Raw genomic sequence first — 23,346 nt, 5'->3', positions numbered from 1 at the left:
AGATGATGATGATGATGATGATGATGATGATGATGATGATGCATAAACCAACATACTTTTCCTCTTATTTCAGAAGTATGTTTTTTCATAAATTACCAAAATCCTACTGACATGCTTATTATAATACAATTTTTACGTTTTTACCGATATCTTCAGTTAATCAAATGAAGTTTAATTTTTTTAGTCAGAAACCTTAAGAAAAAACAACACTATCTTACCTTTGATATACAAAGAATAAAGTCAATATGTTATGAAACTTGTTTAAATTTAACCTTTCTGCAATTTTATAATTTTCTTTATTTGTTCGGGGTTTTTTTTGTCGCTTCTTTTTTTAGTTACTTTAAGCAATTGATTGTTTTTTTATCCATGCAAATCTAAAAGCAGGAAAATATATTAAAGGCTAAATGGTACAAACAAAAGGTTGTCAGAAAATAAATTCTGCTTCATCTTGGAGATACACTTCTGATATTAATAAATAAAATCGAAAGTTTTAGACTATTTTCAAGTAAAAGCGCTGTCCTAAAAACATTCTATTCCTTATATCTCTACCTTCACTCTGAGAAAAAACTATTATGAATTCTTTAACAATAGAAATAGTTATGAAGTATTTCGAATCTCAACGAACGTATTGAAAAATAATATGGATTGAAAAAAAACCGTTTCTTTTTGATTATCACAACTTAGAATGTGCAAAAGGTTAATTAGATGACACGATTTACAGTCAAACTAAAAAATATATAAAAATTAATAATAATAATAATAATAATAATAATAATAATAATTTGTATTTAAAGTGCTACCAGTATACCAATTACTAGAATGGACAACAACAGTCAATGTCTCTTAACTGCTCTTCATGTCACTGTATATAGCAAAACTCCTGAGATACCAAGTGCATAAGGCATCTATAATCGCACCAATACAAGTTTTTCATGAAGCACGATTAAAGGAATTCTTTCCTCCAATTTGCAGTCGCAAATACATCTGATTACGGCATGTTCTTTACGAGTTAACATAAGCTGAGAAACTTTACCTCGAACTTGAAATAAATGTACCTAGATGTAAAGATTGGCAGTAACTTCTTGAAACTTCTCCAATCAGCAATTAATATATAATTGTCAATTTTCAGTATGCATTTTGAAATGGAAACTACTATAATAATAATAAAAACAATATTGGAATTAAACAAAATCTTATTAAAAACGAAAGTTCTTTCAAGTGGAAAACCATGAAACATCTCAATTCAGTAATCAGTTGATTATTATTATTACTGGAATATTTTTAATGGTTTTTCTTTTTATCAAAATATATCCTATTTATCGATTAACATTCAATGTAAATTAATAAAATACATGAATATGCTATTTTTTCATTTAAAGAGATATTTCCGATGATGTTTTATATTTTTTATAATTTATGAAAGGAGTTTATTTCAATTTGTTCAATCTTTCTCGAAACTAAATAATTTGATTATTTTTAGAGTTTAAATAACTTTATAAAATCCATATTCATTTGGAATGTTCAATGGTCAAAAATATTTTCATATTAATAATAAATTATTCAATTATAAAAATTATTAAATACAAAACTTTCGCCTGTTCCTCGCACTAATGCTAATTTAGTTAATTCAAGTTAATTCAGCTTTGCAGACAATAAAACCTACTAGTTCAAGAATAAATTGGAAAAAAATAATCTGTGAACGTCACACAATTTCTGTCAGTTTTTTTTTTGTTTTTTTTTTTGCTGTATTATTATTAGAGCAGGTAGAAACACTTTGAATTTTCTTGCTATTTTCAGTTCTACCATAATTTTTAGATGGCATAATGAATTGGATTCCCCATTCGTAGCTAGTTCGAATCACAATTGATTTTCATTCAAATCTTTTCTAAAACTCTTCAAAGATAAGCGAGTGAAAAGCAAATTTAGTAGCTGTTCCTATAACATTAACATTTTGTGTGATAAATATTCACATTGTTTTTCATTTAAAGTTTCAAGCTTTAATGACTAACGAAAATACAATTTATAATTTCAGTTCGTGAACTCGAGGAATGTAATTTACTTATTATTATTATTTGGATAATAGTAAAAGTGTTTGCAGGAGGATCGGGGTTCAATTCTTGATGGAGTCATACCAAAGACTTACTAAATAGTATTTGATGTCCCCTTGTTAAACACTCCACATAAGAGGAGGATGAAGGGTAAGTGGAGTAATCCTTGGATTGGAGTATTGCCCTCCCCTACCTCTCAGTGTAACAACTAACGAAAAGGAAGCCTTCGGATCGACTTCGACTATAGTTGGACAATGAGCTTAAGCTATTATTTTCCTTACATCGTTTTAGGTTCATAAATCTCACCTTTATATTGATTATTAAAACAAAATTGGACCCCCACCCCAATCGTAGCTAGTTCGAGTCACAATTGATTTTCATTTAAAATTTTATAAATCTTTTCAGAGATTAGTGAGTGAAAAGCAAATTTAATAGCTGTTCCTATAAGATTAACATTTTGTGAGATGAATACGGAATATGATCTGCTATCCAATTACTTCTTAGTTTTGTTATTATATGTACATTGTAAAATGGACACATCATAAACTGTAATTTTCAACTGGTGAGACTCTGTGGAAATTCCACAGTGTTTTCTACATCAATCTGCATAACATACTGTTACAAATAATATTCCTTTGTAAATAATGTTTACCAGTGCCAGTAAGAAAAAAAATGATTCTTTCTCCTTTTGTAAAAATAATTGTCATAGTCAAATAAATATTGTTTAAATCAATAAAACGAGTGTATCGCTTATTTATTTATTTAGAAATTTTACCGCTTTATTTATTTTAAAACAATAAATATTCTGTCTCATTATAAAAATGATTGGCAGCTAAATATTCCCCAAGCCAATAAGACGAATTTAACTTTTTGAAATGTTTTTATTTAAAATTACATAATTTAATTTTGGAATACTCCATTTTAAAATGGGTAAAATTGAAATATTTTACCTTAACAACATCAAATTAATCACCATTCAGCATTTTTGCTAATCAAACGATCTCATGTTTTTAATGTGTGCAAGGTGATAATGTATGTACAGACATGAACTGACTTGGTATATTATTATATAGATAGATTACACTTGTTATAATGTATGCATATTTTTAATTGCTTAATCAGCTTTAAAAATAATGAAAAAAAATTCTTGTAATGTGTGCTTTATTTAGATTATAGTTTATGATTCAAAACTAAGCTGAATATCAATGCAGTATCTATTTTGAAACTAAACCATTTCATAGAATAACGTTTTGTTTCTCCATGAAGTGTTGATTACTTTAGATTACATTTTGCTGTACTTTAAACAACATCAGATCCTGTGGTGATTAAAGATACATTAGTGGTTGCTTTACCAAACGGAAATTAATGCTACAACGAAATGACTGAGAATCATGAAAATAGTTGTGCACAAATGGATCAGCACATAACGACTTTCTTTTCGAAATTAAATATTTCCAAAAGCTAATAATACAAGACAAATGAGAGTCTTAACATGATACAGGCAACCTGATAAAACGGAGATAATCATGGCTTTTATTTTTCAGCAGATGGCTAAGATTTATACTGTCACCTGGATGACAAGGGTTCTTTAAATTCAGAGGTTTTATGATACCTTGGTGATTCCTCGAGCCTACGCTTACACTGTATGCCCCCGAAACTCATGTATAAGTTCTAGTACTAAGAAACATTTTTTGAATATGATTGGATGCTCCCCTCCATCACACACATACTTTAAATTCCCGGGACTGTTGTCTCATTTACCCCCCCTTCCTTATCTGCCTAACAATGTTCTCTACTATTTGCTTGTATATTCTGTGCACCCCGATATGCTTGAGACCCCTCGCCCCCCCAATACCGACCTATGCTATAGCTCATCTCTTATATAATAATATATTTCTTGTTTATTTATTAAACTTATATTTCTTTCTTGCCGGACTGGCATCACGACTACTTGTGTGTTACTATTTTGTTTCAGTTGTAACAACTGTAACATGCTGATTCGTTCTAGAGTAAAAGTTAGATTATGTTCTCTCTGTACATTTAGATGCTATTGTCCATTGACAAATATCAAGATTTTTTTTCTCAAAGCTTTACCATGTCTAAATTTAATCTTTTTCTGAGGTCATCAGATCTAAGTGTACCTTTAAGACTCACACTATGCATAAAAAGTTTACTTGTTTTGTAACTAACTCTTGCACGTTTCCTCATCCATTCGACCTGATGTAGGATTCAGGAAAGACCTTAGCTGACAAATTGTTATCTAGAAAAAAAACCTCAACAAGATTTTGTTGACCATAGATTTTATCTCTCACTGAATCCAGTAAACGAAATAACATCACACGTAAAAGACTATTTTTACCTGGAAAACCCCACCCTTCAGCAATAGCTCCGTTTTTGTCTTGCTTTTCTTCTGTTCTGTTCTTTTTATTGGTTTTAATAGGAGAGAAACACATCAATTAGATGCCCGCCAAACCGTCGGCCATTTTATGCAACCAATCAGCGAAAATATGTTTGTTGTTGTTGTTGTTGTTGTTACCTTATTAGAAATGGAAACAAATTAGTGCAAACTGTTTTTTATTATTTACTTCAAGACAGAAAACAAATAAAAGAGTTGTACTAATCTGGTGTAAGATCTCAGTTTGTGGCTAATAATCTGGCAACGCGCTTCAGCGATATTTCCTGTGCAGCTGCAGTACTTCTTGCTGCTGCTGCTGCTGCTGCTATTCGATTTCAACATCAGTGGCGGGAATAAACAGAGAAGGATCCTTCAATCTATAATGAAGAACAACGTGTGTACTTATTTGTATATAAATGAACACAAATCCATCCTTTCATACATGTGCCATATTCCAAACCCTGGTCAAAACCATTTTGAATAGGGAAGAGAAGCACATAGCAAACATCAAGTCAGATAAACCCTGCGATAAGTGTTAAAGATCACAACCACAGCAGAATCAAAATTTGTATAGACATTAAAATTGTTTTATGTTGTTTTTATTAAATATAAATAACTGAGTTAAAATCTATTAAATATTACACAGGTGAACTTGAGAAAAACACATTTGAAATGTGTCAACATTACATGAATAGGCAAAATCATAACAAGATGTTGAGCTAATGTCGTGTGATTTCACCTAGTCATATAATATTAACACCTCCACCCACATGTTTTTCTCAAGTTACATGCATAATACTCAATGGATTTTAACTAAAAATGTTTCCTCATTATTTATCAATTTTTAATGCCTATTTTTCTTGCATTCTGCTCTGGCCACGATCCTTAACCAACCATGCCAACTAAACTGAATTCATAAGAAATCCTACACTCTAAAAGGATAATCATTGGTAGGTTTTTATTTACGTCACAGAAAAAAAGTCGCCTTGTCAGGAAACAGTTTTACTTCTTATAACCTGGTATATTTTCACGTTGTTAACAGTAATCTATAAATTATATGAACTTTAATTTGGAAATTTAATTGGTTATTATTAACATTTTACTAAGAAAAATAGTTTATTGGCCTTTCATGGCCATGTTAGATATACCAGTAAACTAAATTGAACTCATTACTTATTTTTCATTGTTCTTATTTACAAATCAGATATGACAAAAGAAATGGTCTACATAGTTTCATAGTGTGAACAAAAGAATAACAAAATGTGTAAAATATAGTAAGAAATATTAACAAGTAAATATTCATTCATACATGTACATCCCCCCCTCAAATATATTATTTATGTTCAGAGTAGAAAAAAGATGGGAAACAAACTTTGTGTTTAAATAATCCCAAATAACTTTTTCGTTACTTTGTTTGCTTAAAAAAGTAAACACACACACACACACACACACACACACACACACACACACACACACACACACACACACACACACACACACATCTTGTTCTCACCCTCCTGGCATTTGCAAGTGTATGCATGTGCGAAAAGGGGAGAGAGAACAGCTGAAATGCAAATAAGTAAATTCTTCTCTCAATCAGTTCCGTGTGTACATATCAGTCTGGGTCCCATAGACATGTCCGTTGGGGCAAATCTGCTTACAGCAAACAATTACTTTGTATTGTTTTCCTTGACGAAATATGATCTTTGTCTGTTGTCACTTCCTCCTGTCTTAGCTTTCTTTAAATTATAAAAACTTTGTTTTACTTCAAACTTGTGGCTGAAAAAAAATCAACACACACGTATGAAATTATAAGGTGATATATATATATATATATATATATATATATATATATATATATATATATATATATATAGCATTTCTTAACAGTTGCTCAATTACATGAGTAAAACTTAATAGTAGCATGAAAACTATTATTATCATTTCTGATGACCTAAAGTAGAAAATAAAATACTTGCCGTTGATGTTGCCGATAGAGTAGAGAATTTCTTTCTGAAATCATTTCTGGCTGTGGAGTATGTCTTAGTTTATTGACTGATTTACCATTTTCTTTCTCGCTTCCTCTTATGGTTAAGAAATGGTTTCTTTTGCCACCAACGTATATGTGATGAGATGGAAGTACATATATTTATTCATATATACATATACAAATTAATACACACACAGTGACCTTTATTATAGAGTAGAAGATATATATATATATATATATATATATATATATATATATATAGTGGGTAGCAAAAGTATTTGTTACATTATTTTTTTTCGCATTTCTCAAGATAATTTGAATGAAATTTACACTCAATCTTTGAACATATATTATCTACCTAAAAATAAAACGGAAATTAATATATATACTTAGTTGTACTTCTCTCTCTCTCTCTCCCTCCCTCCCTCTCTCCATATATATATATATATATATATATATATATATATATATATATATATATATATGTGTGTGTGTGTGTAAGTGACATTGTCTGTCTGTCTGTCTACGGAACAGTCTCTATTAAATCCTACTTTCAATTCATGAAACTTGATATGTAGGGAATTTGGACCTGTGGAACAAATTAAATTTCGTAAAAATAGTTGCTAAGGGGTCAAAATCAAAACAATTGGAACTCTACAGGCTTAAACCGACTGAAAGTGCTCTTCTGTGTATGCACAAATATAAATTTATATGTTAAAATGAGTTCATTTTTAAGTATTTCTTATCTATTTGACCATAGCTCAGACAGTGACGATTAAGGCTGAAACACTAAGGATTTGGTTTGGATTTTAGATGATGGCACTCAAGTAATATATATTTTTAACTTTTAAAATCATTACTATATTTTGGGTACAATATAATAATTAATAGAGTATTGCTCTATAATAAATAATGTGATATTTTCATGAAGAGCGTTACTACTATATATTGGGTAAATATAATCAATAGAGAATTTGCTTTACAATAAAAAATATGACATCTGTATTAATTCAAATATCATATTTAAGTATATTTTACGACCGGACAACGCCGAGCGGCCTGCTAGTATATATATATATATATATATATATATATATATATATATATATATATATATATATATATATATATATATACCCATGCTGCAGATCTTCATAAAAATATAACGATAAAAACTTGAACTAGATAAAATAGTACTGAGAATCGAAATATCGTAATGACCTCACACCACGCACAAGTTGTCATTTTCTAAAACAATAAACCATAGAGGCCATGATAATAAATTACATAATGTCCCTCTTTGTTGGATTTGAAACCGGTGTTACCGATGTTGTTCTGATCTTCTGTAATACATACACTTATATTAGTAGGCATTAGTTCACACAAAAATCTACCGAAAAACCATTAAAAAGAAAGAATTCTTTGTTGATCTTATACTGCAAAATGCCGAAGAAAAGTATGTTGCCTAAACATACTTAGGTATATATATATATATATATATATATATATATATATATATATATATATATATGCGTAATTTTCCTACTTATAATAAAGTATCCTTTTTGGCCACCAATAAAACAGTACTAAGAACCGACAATTGGACAACCTTAACCTAACATTCTGATTTAGATTTACTACTTTGTGTATCTGTGCACACCCATTTGTTGTGCCGCTCATGTGTGCCTCTCTGTTGATGGATGGATGCCTCTTTAACCACACCCAGTTGTGAAAGCTCCCCTTTTTCATCCTTTCTCTCTACCTTTCTCCCTCCCTCTCTCTCTCTCTCCTTCTTCTGAAATGTAGAGCACATGCAACTTCTGCTTATTCTCCAGTTCGTCCTGAGATATTTTCAAAATTTGTTTGTTATTCTACAAGTTTCAGTGGTTTGGCTCCATAAAAAATCACTGGTAATCTGGTAATCTAAACAATATTTGTGTTCTCCTCCTCCTCCTCCTCCTCCTCCTCCTCCTCCTCCTCCTCTCTCTCTCTCTCTCTCTCTCTCTCTCTCTCTCTCTCTCTCTCTCTCTTCCCCCCTCTCTCTCTCTCTATGTTTAGGGATAGAATTTGAAATTGTAAACAAAGCTCTGAAGATCAACCACAACTTTGTGGGGAAATAAATGTTATGAGGAATTCAATGGTTGAGGAGATTTTTAAACATGGAACTGAGTTCTGCTACCACACGAATGAGCTTCGTGAATGTTTGACCATTGTTTAAGCATCCTTGGCCTTGGTGCTGAGTAGTTGGCCATTGCAACTCTTGTAGGAGGAATATGGAAAGTCTTTGTTCAGTGGGTTTTTTTATTTTCATAGTCACCAATCTGATGATAAGGTTTTTATTGCCTTGCCAGAATCTTTTTGCATCTAGAGGAGAGCGTTTGCATCTTTTCAATAAAATTGTTGTAAGGATGCTATGATCCTTTATGCTAGCCACTGATTCCACATCTCTATCACAAGTCTGCACCTCACACTCACAGTTTTCAAATATCCAAGGAATTTGTCACAAATCCTGATGATGCCAGTCGCTCTTTTACAACATCCCGATGCATTCCAGTCGTTCACGTTCACTTCCTCTCAAACCCATGAATGTTACAAACAATTATCTGTTGCACTTTACTGCTATTAAATACTTCGAATGTTTCTGGGATGAAAGAATGGTAAAAACTTTATTTTAAAGACGAACAGTGATTTCAACAGGATGGGATACTTCCTTACCCTCTAAATGACTCACTTTGATGATCGTCTCATCAGTATATGGTATGATTTTTAATGAGCTTCACACTCACTGGACAATACCCCTCAATATTTTTATCTGTGAGGTTATCTCCAAGAAAATGTCCCAGGCCACTCCTGAACTGAATCACAGTTCAACTCAAGGCACTACTGAGAATGAGGAGTGTAAGGTTCTATTATAGGGATTATATAAACAAACTTCCACATTTAACATTTTTATATAAATTTTGATGAGTATTAATTTTCAAAAAATGTTACAATAAAAAAAAAACTAGTTTCATTTCAGTAAATTGTCTGCCATGAAGATCTTCTTTTAACTAGCATTCATCCAAAGATTATCAGAAGTATCATTAGAATTTAAGTACAACTGAACAAGACAGATAAATTATATGAGGTCAGTGCAAAAGTTTTTGCTAATTTAAAATTTCATCTTGAAAAAGTGAAAAACTGTGTGGGGGTAATCTTTATTCATAACGATAACAATCTTTGCTTTCTATAATTTTATTTCGTTTGTCAATGAGCTTATAAATGGCTCTCTTGAAAAATTCTTTAGGTTTTGGTTTGAAATATGAATCTATTTCATGTTAAATTTTCTCTTGTGTTATTAAGCTAAGACCATCTAAATGGTTTGGTAATCCTTAAAATAAGTGATAATCCAAGGGAGCTAGGTCCAAAGAATGAGAAGGGTGGGGCAAGATTTTCTAACTAAATTTTCCTAGGCGATATTTGCTTGGTAATGCTGTGTGAAGACAAACAGTTTCATGATGGAAGATGGCTTCCTTTCTGTTGACTAAAAAAGGTCGTTTTCGGATCTGCTTGGGTGAGAATATGACAGAAAAATATAAATAATGCTTTAATATTTAAACTATTGTAGCTACCCAGCGTTGTTAGGGATGCAATGAAGTCATTTTAGTTTTTTATTTTTATTTACACAACCAAGTGCAAGAAAAATACAATCAATTACACTTAACAGAAGGGTTAAAATCTTAAAAGGATCTCTCGGTTGGGGTGTCTGAAATAGCAGGTCAGTGTCTGGCATTCGTTAGGATGCCCCATCCCCAGTAAAAGTAAAATAAGAAAATTGAAAAAAAAAGAAAAGAATTTTGTATATTTCAAGTATTTTCAGTATCAATTATTTACCTTATTTTCAAACTAATGATCTTCTTCTTCTTCTTCTTCTTCTTCTTATTCTTATTCTTCTTATTCTTCACTAATCCCTGAACCTCGTTACAATCACTTGTTGTGCCCTTGCTAGTCTTCATCCCTTCTGCGATTTGCAGTTCATGCTCCATTGGCTAATCACTTTATATTGGCAGCTTCCATCCTGTGTTCTGCTGCATTATCCTCTGTCCCCTATATGATGGCAGTGTTCTCGACAGTGTTTTAGTGTTTACATTTCCTTCCACTTTTCTTGGCACACTCCTGCAAACTTTGTCTTTTGCTGGCAGTGTGCTTTTTAGTTCATTTGTCCATATGTTGTTTTCTGAAGTAGTAACTCCTGCTTTTGGCAATGTTCTGTCAGGATTTTATATTTTGAGCCAGTTTTATTATTGGCAGGACGTCACAAAATAAACCGGCCAACAGCCAATTAAGTTGATTAACAAATTAGTTCTTAACAGGCATTATTTAACATTGTTTAACTGCTGTCGAACGTCAGCTTTCTCATATAACAAATAATGGGAATATTATTACTTTAATAAACATGATGCTTTCTAAAAGCTTATTTTTGAATAAAGCATTATGAAGCGCAATGGATTTAAAAAGAAACCTTATGTTTTATAAAAGATTAAATATAACATTTTTACAGTCATACTTATTTTTATTATGCAATCCACTTTCACTTGCTGACATTGTACATTTTCTGTGATCTTTAAAAATATCTATCTTGCAGTCAACAGCAACAAGAATTTGAAAAAGGGTACATGATTAGGTTAATGCATACTGCTATACCCTATGGATTCGATTACACTGGGATCAAATTAAATCGGATTAATTGTGGTCAATTAGATTTTTTTTTTTTTTTTTTTACATTTTTACATTTTCACCCCAAACAAGGCACATTGCCACTTTGGTGTAGGGGGCTACTATCAGGGGAAACAACTACTGGGGTACTATGTAGGGATTTGGGCAGCAAGATGTTGGTTCACGTTGCACTTGAACTTCTGCATGTCAGTACAGTTGGGGAAGCAGGGACCTGGAATGGAATTCCAAAGTCTAGCGGTTCTGGGGAAGAAATTACCGGAGTAGAAAGATCTTTTACATCTAGGGATCTCTACAGTGTGGGGGTGGGATTTTGCAGCTTGTCGGGTCTGTCGAGGGTGTTCACGTCGTGGGGGCACAAGTTCTTGCAGTTCATCAGAGCATTCACCATTAAAATAATTATAGATCAAGCAGAGGGACGCAACGTTTCGTTGATGGGACAGAGGCTGAAGCTTAGATGCCTATCAGATTTGCGACTCTCTTTTGAACCCTGTCAAGGAGCGAGAGACTAGTAGCCGATGCACCAGCCCAAATATGACAGCAATACTCCATACATGGGCGAATGGTTGCCTTATAGAGGTACAGGATACTGATATACCGATATTACTGGGAAAGGTATGAACATACAATTACCCTTAGCTATGACTGAATAAATAATGAATCGTTTACAATTTGTATTACATTTCAACATTAAATAACCTCAAAAGAGCTTGATGTGCTGTAAAATCAGTCAGCCCAAACCAAAACATGTAGAAAAATCCTTAAGGGACAACTTAATTTTGTCTATCCCATTAAAATAACAAGTTATTAAAACGAGAGTCATTAATAGAACTCTAGTCTAAGAAGAAACATACATAGTTTTTAATGAAATTATTTGAATAAAGCATCAACAGTCAAAACGTCAGTTTTTAATAGACTTGTTAATCGAATATATTAATAAATAATTGCTGATTAAGTGTGTGAAACCCAAAATATGTCTATTTTTAGACGATCATAATTAACAGTTTTATAACTTTTACCATAGCAGACTAAAGGTAACAAGAGTGTAGATTTGATAAAACTTTTGGTAACTAATGCTCAAACTACTCGACTTCTCTGAAGTTATCATAGTAGTTTGTAGGTAAACTTTGCTATGCCAGGTTCAAACATCGTTTTTTGTTGAATCACCAAAGTTAAGCATTATTAAGCCTGGTCAGTTCTTATATTGGTGACCATTTGAGAATATACCTGATGCTGTTAATAAGGAAGTTGAATCAGACAATTTAGTGAGGGACCAAGATCGAAGGATACGGAGAACACTCATTATGTTCGTATTAGGTTGACAAGAATGTTCTTACGGAATTTTTAGTTTTGATTTCAAATGATATATTTTCAAATGAATTCTTGTTATAATACCTTTACATTATATATCATTTTAAAGTGCATTTTTCGCTCTATCTAATAGTTTAAATTACAATCGTTTTAAAACAATTATGACTTCCTTTCACAAAGTAGAATACAAAATGGAAAAAAAGCAGCTCGCGATATCAATGAAGCGTTTGGCCCAGGAACTACTACTAAACGCACAGCACAATCGTGGTATAAAAAATTTCGTAGTGGTGACGAGAGTCTTGAAGATGATGAGTGTAGTAGTTGACTAGCGGATGTTGACAACGCTCAGAGTCTTAGTCAAAGCCAATCCATGCACAACTGTTTGAGAACTTACTTCTGAATTAGACGCAATATATACAGCAATTTCCAACCTCTTGAGGGAGATTGGAAAGACAAAAAAACTTGATAAATGGATGCCTCACGATTTGAATGACAGCTAAAAGAAATGCCGTTAAAATGTTTCATCTTCCTTTCTTTTACCAAACAAGTATGACCCATTTCTCAACCAGGTTGTGACACTATGAAAGTGGGTTCTTTACGACAACCTGTGATGCTCAGCTCAGTGGTTAGATGCTGATGAAGCTCCATGACACTTCCTGAAACCAGAGTTGCACCAAAAAGAGAGCATGCTGACTGTTTGGTGGTCTGCGACCGGTCTCATCCCTTGCAGTGTTTTGAATGTAGGCAAAAACCATTAGGACAGAGAAGTACTGTCAACAAATGAACGAAATGCATCAGAAACTTTGACAACAACACCCAGCATTAGTCAACAGAAAAGGTCCAATTCTCCTCCACGACAATGTTCGACTGCACGTTGCTAAACAACCTTGCAGAAGTTGAACAAATTGGGTTATGAACTTCTGCCTCATCCGTCATACTCTCCAGACCTCTCACCTACTAACTACCACTTTTTCAAGCATCTTGAAAACTTTCTGCATGAGAAATGCTTCAAAAACCTAAGTGATATCAAAAATGCCTTCAGCGACTTCATCGCAAGATTTTCATTTACTGGCATAAATACACCTGTTTTGCATTGGCAAAAGTGTATTGGTTATGATAGTGCTTATTTTGATCAATAAATTTTTGTTTGAGCCGAGATGTATTTGTTATGGAGAGGCAAGATGCGAAGGAACTCATGTCCGGCTGACAAAAATGTAACCCGGGAATTGTGATGACCTGGTCCTATGACGTAAATCATTTTATGGGTCAGGCCGTTTTATGGAGCAAGGTGCAAATGAACTTATGTCCTGCCGACAAAAATGTAACCCGGGAATTGTGATGACCTGGTCCTATGACGCAAGTCGTTTTATGGGTCAGGCCGTTTTATGGAGCAAGGTGCAAATAAACTCATGTCCAGGCTGACAAAAATGTAACCCGGGAATTGTGATGACCTGGAGATGACGTAATTCGGTCGTGGGTCAGAAAAAAAGCAAACGCCAGGCTGGTCAAAATATGGATCAATGACGTCAATTGGTTTATGGGTTACCAGGTCGAGGAAGTCCATAAAAGTGAGATGGTAAACAAAACAAAAGGGAGACAGAGAAACAGACAGACGACGAGGAACTGCCGGTCACGTTCGCAATCCCCACCTCTCCCACCACCTCTTCCACCGCCCCATGGTGTATATATGGGTCTGTCTCGTTATTCATTGATAAATGAAATCAGCTGCCATTCCAATCACTAGACGATTTACGGCAAACAAATACGTAACATATTCATCTGAATTTAAAAGTTAAAAACTGCAAGAACTTTTTTGTCAACCTGATAATTTATAAGGTTAGCAGAGAAACCATTTAATATGGCATCCTACTTGTTATCATACTTGTTATGGTTTTTTACTTCACATTTCTGACATTAAACAAATGTAAAAATTCTTCATGTTGACACATATTTTTTGAAAAAGGCAGATTTATAAAATGATTTATGTCTTTGTCGTATTCTACTTTTTACTTCTTAAAAAACGGATCATGGCGCCTTTAGAACAACATGTCAGTTTACATTGTTGTGTTTGAGCCAGAAAAAATATATACAACAGAAATAAATCTTTCGGAAAAATAAAAAACAGAAATAAATCCTTCAAAATTAGACATTTTCATTTAAATTTTATATATGGATAAATATATATAGAGAAAGATATTATGGTATGATAGTGGTGTGTTGGTAAAATATCCAACACATCCGGTGACAGTTGGACGTGATCTGGTGTCTAGGTTACGAAACTCAGGGTTGATATGCCTGCTATGTTTAGCCACACTGATGAGTCATGAGACGATGAAACAACTGCCTGTGAATGACTATATATATCTGTGTGTGTTTGTGCGTGTGTGACTATTTCATATATATATATACACAGATATTATAAAATTATATATATTATATTCAGTATTTACTTCAGTAGTGTTCAATACGTAAAAGTGCTAAGTAAGAGTATGGAGATACATTTATGTTAAGTAATTTAGACAGAACTTTTCTGATGATTTCCTTTGGCAATAAAACACAAATGATTCTGTATAGCTTACTTTTCAGGAAAGTTTTTTTTTAATATTATATACTAGCAGTTCAGCTCGGCTTTGCTCGGGCCCTATGTACTGTTCATAACTTTATGTGCGTATGTATATATATATAAAAAACTTTTACTCATGTCATATATATATATATATATATATATAACCTATTTTTATATCCATGAACTAATGTTAAACAGTGTTGTCAAAAACATACAAAAACATTTTATCTGAAATATAAATTCTGAGAAAAACTTCAAATTTATGGATGTAAATTGAAAATTTGTAGACACGTATATGAAAAAAAATGTACGATAAACAATCTTGTTACTGTTTATTTACATATTTTATCAAGATTTTGATGCTGTCTTAAATAAAAGTTATGACTTATTTTTCCTTCCTAACCGCACGAAAAAAAAAAATGATGTGAAATATAAATTTATCATTTCATGCTAATACGCATTTATATTTATCTGTATTGCTTTGCATTTTACTTTGCTACTTTTCTCCTTTGTTATATTGTTTGTTTTTTATTGTCTTATTTTCTAAGATTATTTGCATGTGACGAAATGTGAGTTTGCTGATAAAGTTCTTTTGTGTGAAAGGTGCTGACACATTTAATGTTTGGTTGGTAGTTCTTGAATCATAAAATGTGCCTCCCCCTACCACTACAGGATGATATGATATAAGGCGGAAGATGTAGTGCACTCCGGTCCCACAAAAATGCCTAAACAGACACGTCGGCATTACCCGGTAGAGGTGCATCAAGTTATTGGCGATAGACCAACCCTTTCTCAAAAAGTCTGAAAAGATGGTCCCTTCGGACTGCACATTATCATACCTCAGTTCAGGACACCTGGTGTGGCAGTTGTTCTTCAGCATCATTCATTCATTTTGTATAATTCAAATGATTTTTCTTAGTATTCGTTTCATCGATAGTGGATTCGTTAGTGAGAATACTTTCTAGAAAGACATTGGTAATTTATGAGAGGGACCGCAGCATCCCTAAAGTGTTTCTGAGGGACAAACAGTATTCGAACTTGGCACACTCAGGTTTTCACTCTGTGTCGTTAACCACAGTCATCTTCACCTCCCACTTTGTGTGGCTGTGGCCCACTTAGTCGAACTGATTGTTGGGGACGTATCCTCGAGTGGTATGCAATGCCAAAAAGAATTGAATTGACCTCTTGGCTTGAATTATAGTCGAAGTGCTGCCTAAAGTAAAAGCAAAACAGATATTTTGATTGATTCATTTTATACTACATCAAGGAGACAGTTATGTTGTAATTGATATTTTTATACACCTGTTTTAAAAAAAAAAAAAACAGGTGTTTAAACAAAAAGCAAAGAATTAGTAAATTAAGCGTTATAAAACGTTTTAAATCACTAAATTAGTCAGAGAATTATTCATAATCAGAGACCTGGAATCCATTTTTTAAAGATGAATTTCAAACAGCACATGGCATCAATTTGATATCTTCACTTATGCTTCTCTTGTCTATGATGGGTATATGATAATCAAGTGACTGTATAATTTTATTACAACATAATAAATGTAACATAGAATAAATATCAAACTAACCAAGTGTACACTATAGGTTTATACAGCAAAAAGATGTTAATCAAATATTTAGTAAACCTCTGTGTGCTATCCATGGAGCTTAATTTGCTTTGCTAATCTTTCAGAGACTGAGTGATATACTTTGGCATGCAGTTCTAATGGCACTTGAGCAATGTTAGCTCGGATTTATTTCTTAAGTTCAACAATGGATGAAAAAAATGTTGAATTCGTTATTTTATTAACATGATAGTTGAATATTTTGGGAATATACAGCGACATTGGCCACAAAATTGAACGCTACCAGAAAATCAATCTATATATCTATAAAAGGGAAATTGTCTGTGTGTGTGCGTGTGCGTCTGCTTATATACATTTCCCTACCAAACTATTCTGCCAGTTTTCAGTCTACAGACTCGAGATTGACATAAGGGGTATTGAGATTTGGAAAAATCTTTTTAATCAGTTTTCGGTCAGAAATTTGGCTGTCAACGAGTCAAAGTTCAACGATTTGATTCTTGAAAACTCTACCATACTCGTCTGCCAATTTTGGATCTAAATACTTGAAACTTTACATATAGGTTACTTGGACATGGATTAATCCTTTTAATTTGATTTGAGCCCAAAAACAATAAATGTTAAGGGGTCAAAATTGGGATCAAAATTAAAAACAATTGACCTCTGCAGCCTCTACTAAATTACTCGGCAAATTTTTGGTCTAAACCTTTGAAATTTTACATAAAGTGTATAGGGCAAGCTTTTTAATCGGTTTTTGGCCGAAAATTGGGCTGCTAAGGGGTAAAAATTAGAAAGATTTAACTTTTGCAGTCTCTAGCAAACTATTCAGCCAATTTTAGGTCTAAATATTTGAAATTTTACATAAAGGGTATTCAGACATGCAGCAAGCTTTTTAATCAGTTTTTGGGCGAAAATTTGGCTGCCAAGTGGTCAAAGTTGAAAGAGTTGACCTTTGCAGATTCTATCAAACTCTTCCGCCAATTTTGGGTGTAAACACTTTAAATTTTATATGTAGGTTACCTGGACATGAGTAAAAAGTTTTCATATATATATATATATATATATATATATATATATATATATATATATATATATGCATATAAAGTTATGAACAGTACATAGCCTGAGCAACGCCAGGCTGAACTGCTAGTGAATATATATTTTCATCTTACCCACTTGCATAAACTGTGATTTTCAGTAATTCTTTTAGCTGAAATCTGTTTTGATACTACACTCCATTCTCGGTCAATGATGGAGAAAATTTTTTTCTAAACATAGGTAATCTTTAAACCAGAAAATACTTTGTGAAGAGCTACAAGAATTGATGAGTGATATCATTTATATGATCACATTAAAAGAATTGATGAACTGTCCAACAGGTACCACCATGTAAAACTGACGTTAAATCACACCAAACCAACCAAGTAACCAACCAACCAACTAATCAAATAAACAAACAATAACAGCAACAATAACAACATTGTTGCCATCGTCTTCTCTTTGGTGTTGCTTTATCTCTCTTCAAACAAGAATTTGAATCTATTTTATTAAACCCCTCCGTTAATTATGACAACTCTCTCTCTCTCTCTCTCTCTCTCTCTTTCTCTCTCTCTCTGTATTCTTTCTCCTCTCACAATCATGCATGTATAGACAGGTTCCAATTTAAAATTATGAGATAACTTTATGTGCGTCTGTGTATGCGTGTTTCTCGCCTCTTACACTTTATATTAATTATGCTTTAAATTTACTATTAATCGAATTTTTATCAAAATAAAAATGCAATAGCATAAAATAAAATGAATTGTTGGGATTTTTATTATATACTAGCAGGACCCGTTAACCGGCATTTTCTGGTGGAAGGATGACTCCCCCACTCGTAAAAAAATAAACTACGGTTGTTGGTGGCCAATTTCCAACGTCCTAATATTAAGAACGGCTTTCAGAATAGACACCTCTAATCTCCTCATGTTAAGAACGTTGTATGGTAATAATGGCTTTCGGAATAGACACCCCATGTTATGTGGGGGATTGTCAAAGTATTTACCCCAAATTTAACCTTGATATTCATTGTCTGCATACTCACTCGCAAAGACTATAAACCAGAAAATAAAATTGAGGAGTGGCAGTGTCGTGCAGAGAGAAGTAGATTTGTTTAGCGCGCATGTGTAGAACAGTGAATGACAGTGCATAATGCATGTCATTCTATCTCGAAAACTACTTGTCTCTGCTAAAGTTTAAAAAAATTGTGTTATTCAGCATAGTCTAAAACCTATTCAAGTCGTCATTTCAAAGGAAATTTTGTAGTTGTACCTATTTACTATGCCTCCCCACGGGACAGAGTTAGACACCAGGGTCGTTTTTTAACGTGGAGAAAAGGTACAAAAATAAAAATTGTCTCAGTCGTGAAGGATTTCTCCTCCACGGAAAGAGAACAAGAAATGGAAGTGCAGCATCTGAAGAACAGATACTACACTTTGATCTTGACCAAAAAGGCCAAGAAGTTGTAGCTAAGGTAAAAAATTACCTAAAAAAAAGTTAATGTCTAAGCAGTGTCAATAATGAGTCCTGAAAAGAGAAGTAAATAAAAAACAAATATAATAACCATGATAAACCAGAAACAAATATATAACAAATAAGTCTATCCCTAGGTAATGTAATAAAGGGTAAATTTGTACTTTAGAGGCGTAAATTATTTGACAGATATAAAAAAATTAAGAAACTGGCGTAAATCTAGTAAAATTCAAACTGAATCAAAATTAAGTTTTCTGGGTGTAATTCAAGGCTCAGAGTGTAAACATGTGTTTTATATAAGAAATAGTTTTTTATGATTTGTTAATCGATCAAAAACGAAGCATTCACAGTATAGAAATTAATTTTTAAAAAAGACACAAAAAGTAGAATCCAAAACGCCCCCCCCGCTAAAAATAAAGGAAAACAAAACCAAAAATGAAAATAAGATAGTATAAGAGTTTAGAAGACGCTACAAAATCGAGAAATATTGTGTTTTTTGCCTAATCACCCTAATGTACGCTCGGTGCCACTTTGATGTAAGAGGCTACTATCTTGGACATAAATGCATGGGTAGCATGCATTGAGTTGAGCAGCATGACGTCTGTTTACAGTACACACATTTTTGTGCTGCTTTACAATAGTTCATTGTGCAGAAGGAGACAACTCTTTTGTAGTAAGAGATTTGTGCATATTTTCATTTCATAAGTGCGGACGCTTGATCCACCAATATTTTTTATTAAATCAAAACATTAAAGGGAAAAAGCTGGAGGAATTTTTTAAAGATAAATTTTCTAAAACGTTACCATAATATGTACTGTTTAAAAGAAAAAAAAAAGAAAGAAATAGTTGCTGCAGCTTATTTTGTAAATGTTTTCATCTTATGAAAATATTCTTGGTTCGCTAATGTTTTTTTTTAAAAACGTACCATATCACTTACTTTTAAATCAAAGAAAAAGGTGCTGTCGCTTCTTTTGTAAATGTTTTCATGTAATGAAAGTATCGTTGGTTCGTTGGTCTTCTGTTAATAGTCAGGTACATACAGTTAGTATTCGTTTACTAAGATATTAGTTAATTTTTATCATCATATAATTTAGGACGCTAAAACCGATCATGATAAAAAGAAAGTTGCAGCAGAACTTTGTTATTGTGAAAATATGTAGATAATTTCAATGTAAATAATGCAAAATGGCAAAATTTACAACGCTTAAACCAATGAAGCAACGATATTTGCAATAGATGTAATCATTATAAGAAGCTGCAGTAACTTATTTGTACCAAATTTACGACTTTTCTGTGTATCTTAAAATTAAATGTTATGGTAAGTTTTTGTAAATATTAGTCTGTAACATCGCAGAAAAGTGATGGTAGAAAATTATAATTGATTTAAAACAATGCGTTGCGATGTGTGTCCAGTTTAAGGTGAGCATATAACTATGTAAATTTATGAATATGAGTGTGAAAGACTTTTCTTTCTTTTGGTTTTATATGCATAAAAGTAGTGATTCGTGTAGATTGAGCTCCCATACTGTTTAAGGTTTGACGTGTTCATTTTTTGTAAGAATGTGTGTAATTCCAAATAATAATGTAAGAATGTGTGTAATTCCAAATAATAGAATAATGAGAATAGCCAGAATGGTAGTGAGGAGAAATCATTATTTTCGAATAAGGAAGTGAAAAGGTAGTTGTATGTGTGTGAGTGTTTCATCCAGTTAACAAAGGTGTCAGTGCAATATAGTTATAATATTTATATATGTACCCTGTGTTGACTGGGAGTGGTGGGAGGACTTTGTAGTTAGAGGGGAAAAGATGAACTACTTCGTTTAAAGATCTTGGTGATTGTGATGATGTCGTTCGTAGAAAGTAAGGTAGAATTTTATTATAACGAATAAATGTGTCTGTAACGGCGTTCAAAAGTTACATAAGATAATGGGTAATAGTTTAGACATAATAAATTTGTATGTGGCATCTCTAACTATAAATAAAAAATACCCGAATAGATTATATAAAATTATAATGAAAAGTTAAATAAATGAATGTAAAAAAATAAAAAATAACATTTAAAAAAATAAATAGTTTCAGTTTCGGCGGATATCATGAAAAATAGGTGAAGAGGGCCAAAGAGTATGAAAAGACTGAGGCGGGAGAACACCAATCAGACTACCACTGGAAACTTGAAGAGGTTTACTGCTACTAAAATTTCAGTGAAGATCAAGGGTTGTTGCCCGGATAAAATCAATGGTCAACGTCTGTTTTGATATCGCAAACTCATATGTCCATAGGTTATTAAAAGAGTTGAAAGTACTGGAAATCTGAAAAAACTTGTGTTCACTCAGACTCCAAAGAACATAAGCATCCTTGCTAGCTTAGATAAATATTTTTGCAGTTTTAACAAAAGAGCTGCAATAATATCAGAGCATCTCCATTTAAGCTGAACATCTACAGAATGCCAACATCAATATATTACATACGAATGAGTCCCCAGAGTGTACAGTAAACCTTTGACCTTGACAAATGGTGTGCATCATTTCTAGGTTGGAGACCATCATGTCAGGTTTTGTCATGATCAGAGAGTAAATATACATAGACTATGACCTTAACCTTTGACCTTAACCTTGAAAAATGGTGTGCATCATCCCTAGGTGGAGGACCATCATCATACCAGGTTTGGTCATGATCGGTCCGGTGGTGTGGGTTTTAGAAGAGTTGTACACACAGACTCACAGACACTCATGCACGAACACTACTACTTTGTGTATATATATATATATATATACATATATATGTGTGTGTGTGTGTGTGTGTGTGTGTGTTTGTGTAAATGGAAATTTTTAGTTAAATTATGTATAATTACAACAAAATTTATTGTTTAATTTATTGTTTAATAATTATTAAAGTCTTTCCCTTAATCCATGGATTTTCAATAAATGGCACATCTCATCAGAGGAAATCTTGTTAATAAAATATGGATAATTATGATTTTTTTCTCATTAGCACATTGATGGAAAATTAAAATTGAGGTGATAGTGTAAAAAGGATATCCAAAATTGGATAATGAATATACAGGAACCGTTATAAAATCCAATGAATACTAGTATATTCTAGAATGAATTGCAGGATTTTTAATAGCATCCAAGTGATATACCTATAATATTATAAAGCAACCAAATCTATAGCATATATATTTTACGTTTCTCAATTGTTGAGATGAAGATTAGTTATTCATATTATTTGCTTTTTAGACTTCTGTTTTCATCTTGAGTGTCATTTTCACAACATTTGTAAAAGTGCTATTCTCCTAAAGCTGATTTTTCATCTCATATATATATATATATATATATATATATATATATATATATATATATATATATATATATATATATATATATAAGCCTGACGAATTCTCACAAGGATGGAACGTGGAATATTCAATGTCGCCTAAATTGCCATATATATTTTCATAACTTACTATATATATATATATATATATATATATATATATATATATATATATATATATATATATATACTGTGTGTATTTAGGCAGCAGTTTTTCATTTATGCAAACACTATGGAAAACAATATAAATCTTCTACTTAATTATACCCTTTTATTAAAAAAATTGGCACTTCTGCATGACAGTGCCATGAGTCGACTGAGACGAGTTATCGACCTCTGTTCTTTGAATGAGAAATGCCCTCTATCGGCGGTTCTGCGAACCTCATATATAAACAAGTGCCTCCGAGAACGCAAAGATATATAATAACGAAATAAATAACACAAAAATATAGGAAAAGCGAAACATTTATTGCATAAAAAATATAATTTTAATGTTTTAATATGATTTCTTTCAAATGATTGATTTATAAGTGAAAATAAAATAAAAGTTAAAAACATGAAACATTTATAGATTGTTTTTAGAATTATTTGAGTTTTTTTCTGTACGATTGTATAAAATGTAGCAACATATAATTATGTTGTTTTTTTGGGGGGGGGGTTCACAATCAGATTGTATAAAAATATATTAAAATATAATTTTAGCAAAATGTAGCAAAATATAATTTTAAAAACATGAAACATTTATAAATGTTTAAGAATATTTTCTTTTCTTCATGCAAAGATTGTTTTTTTTTTTTTTCAATGTAAAGTTGTATAAACATATATCAAAATATAATTTTTGGTTTTTCAATAGAGCAAAATATAATTTTACGATTTATTGACCTCTGTTTGACTGACACACG

General features: G+C 32.2%; 1 protein-coding gene, 1 long non-coding RNA gene and 1 pseudogene across 4 annotated transcripts in view; 2 read left to right on the top strand and 1 right to left on the bottom strand.

Moving 5' to 3' along the window:
* LOC145297661 (uncharacterized) overlaps positions 1-23,346 on the top strand; it is a 996,083-nt gene that overhangs the window by 330,354 nt on the left and 642,383 nt on the right. The window lies entirely within an intron of this gene.
* LOC145297910 (uncharacterized) lies at positions 17,984-19,544 on the top strand. Its single transcript, XR_013870351.1, has 2 exons — positions 17,984-18,903; positions 19,099-19,544. It is a non-coding gene; the product is annotated as an uncharacterized LOC145297910 (long non-coding RNA).
* On the bottom strand, positions 18,969-19,102 carry LOC145298081 (U2 spliceosomal RNA; annotated as a pseudogene).

Source organism: Euprymna scolopes, chromosome 18 (assembly GCF_053919585.1).
Source record: "Euprymna scolopes isolate OS-2025 chromosome 18, ASM5391958v1, whole genome shotgun sequence".
Taxonomy (NCBI): domain Eukaryota; kingdom Metazoa; phylum Mollusca; class Cephalopoda; order Sepiida; family Sepiolidae; genus Euprymna; species Euprymna scolopes.
This window is presented reverse-complemented; position numbering and strand designations above follow the sequence as displayed.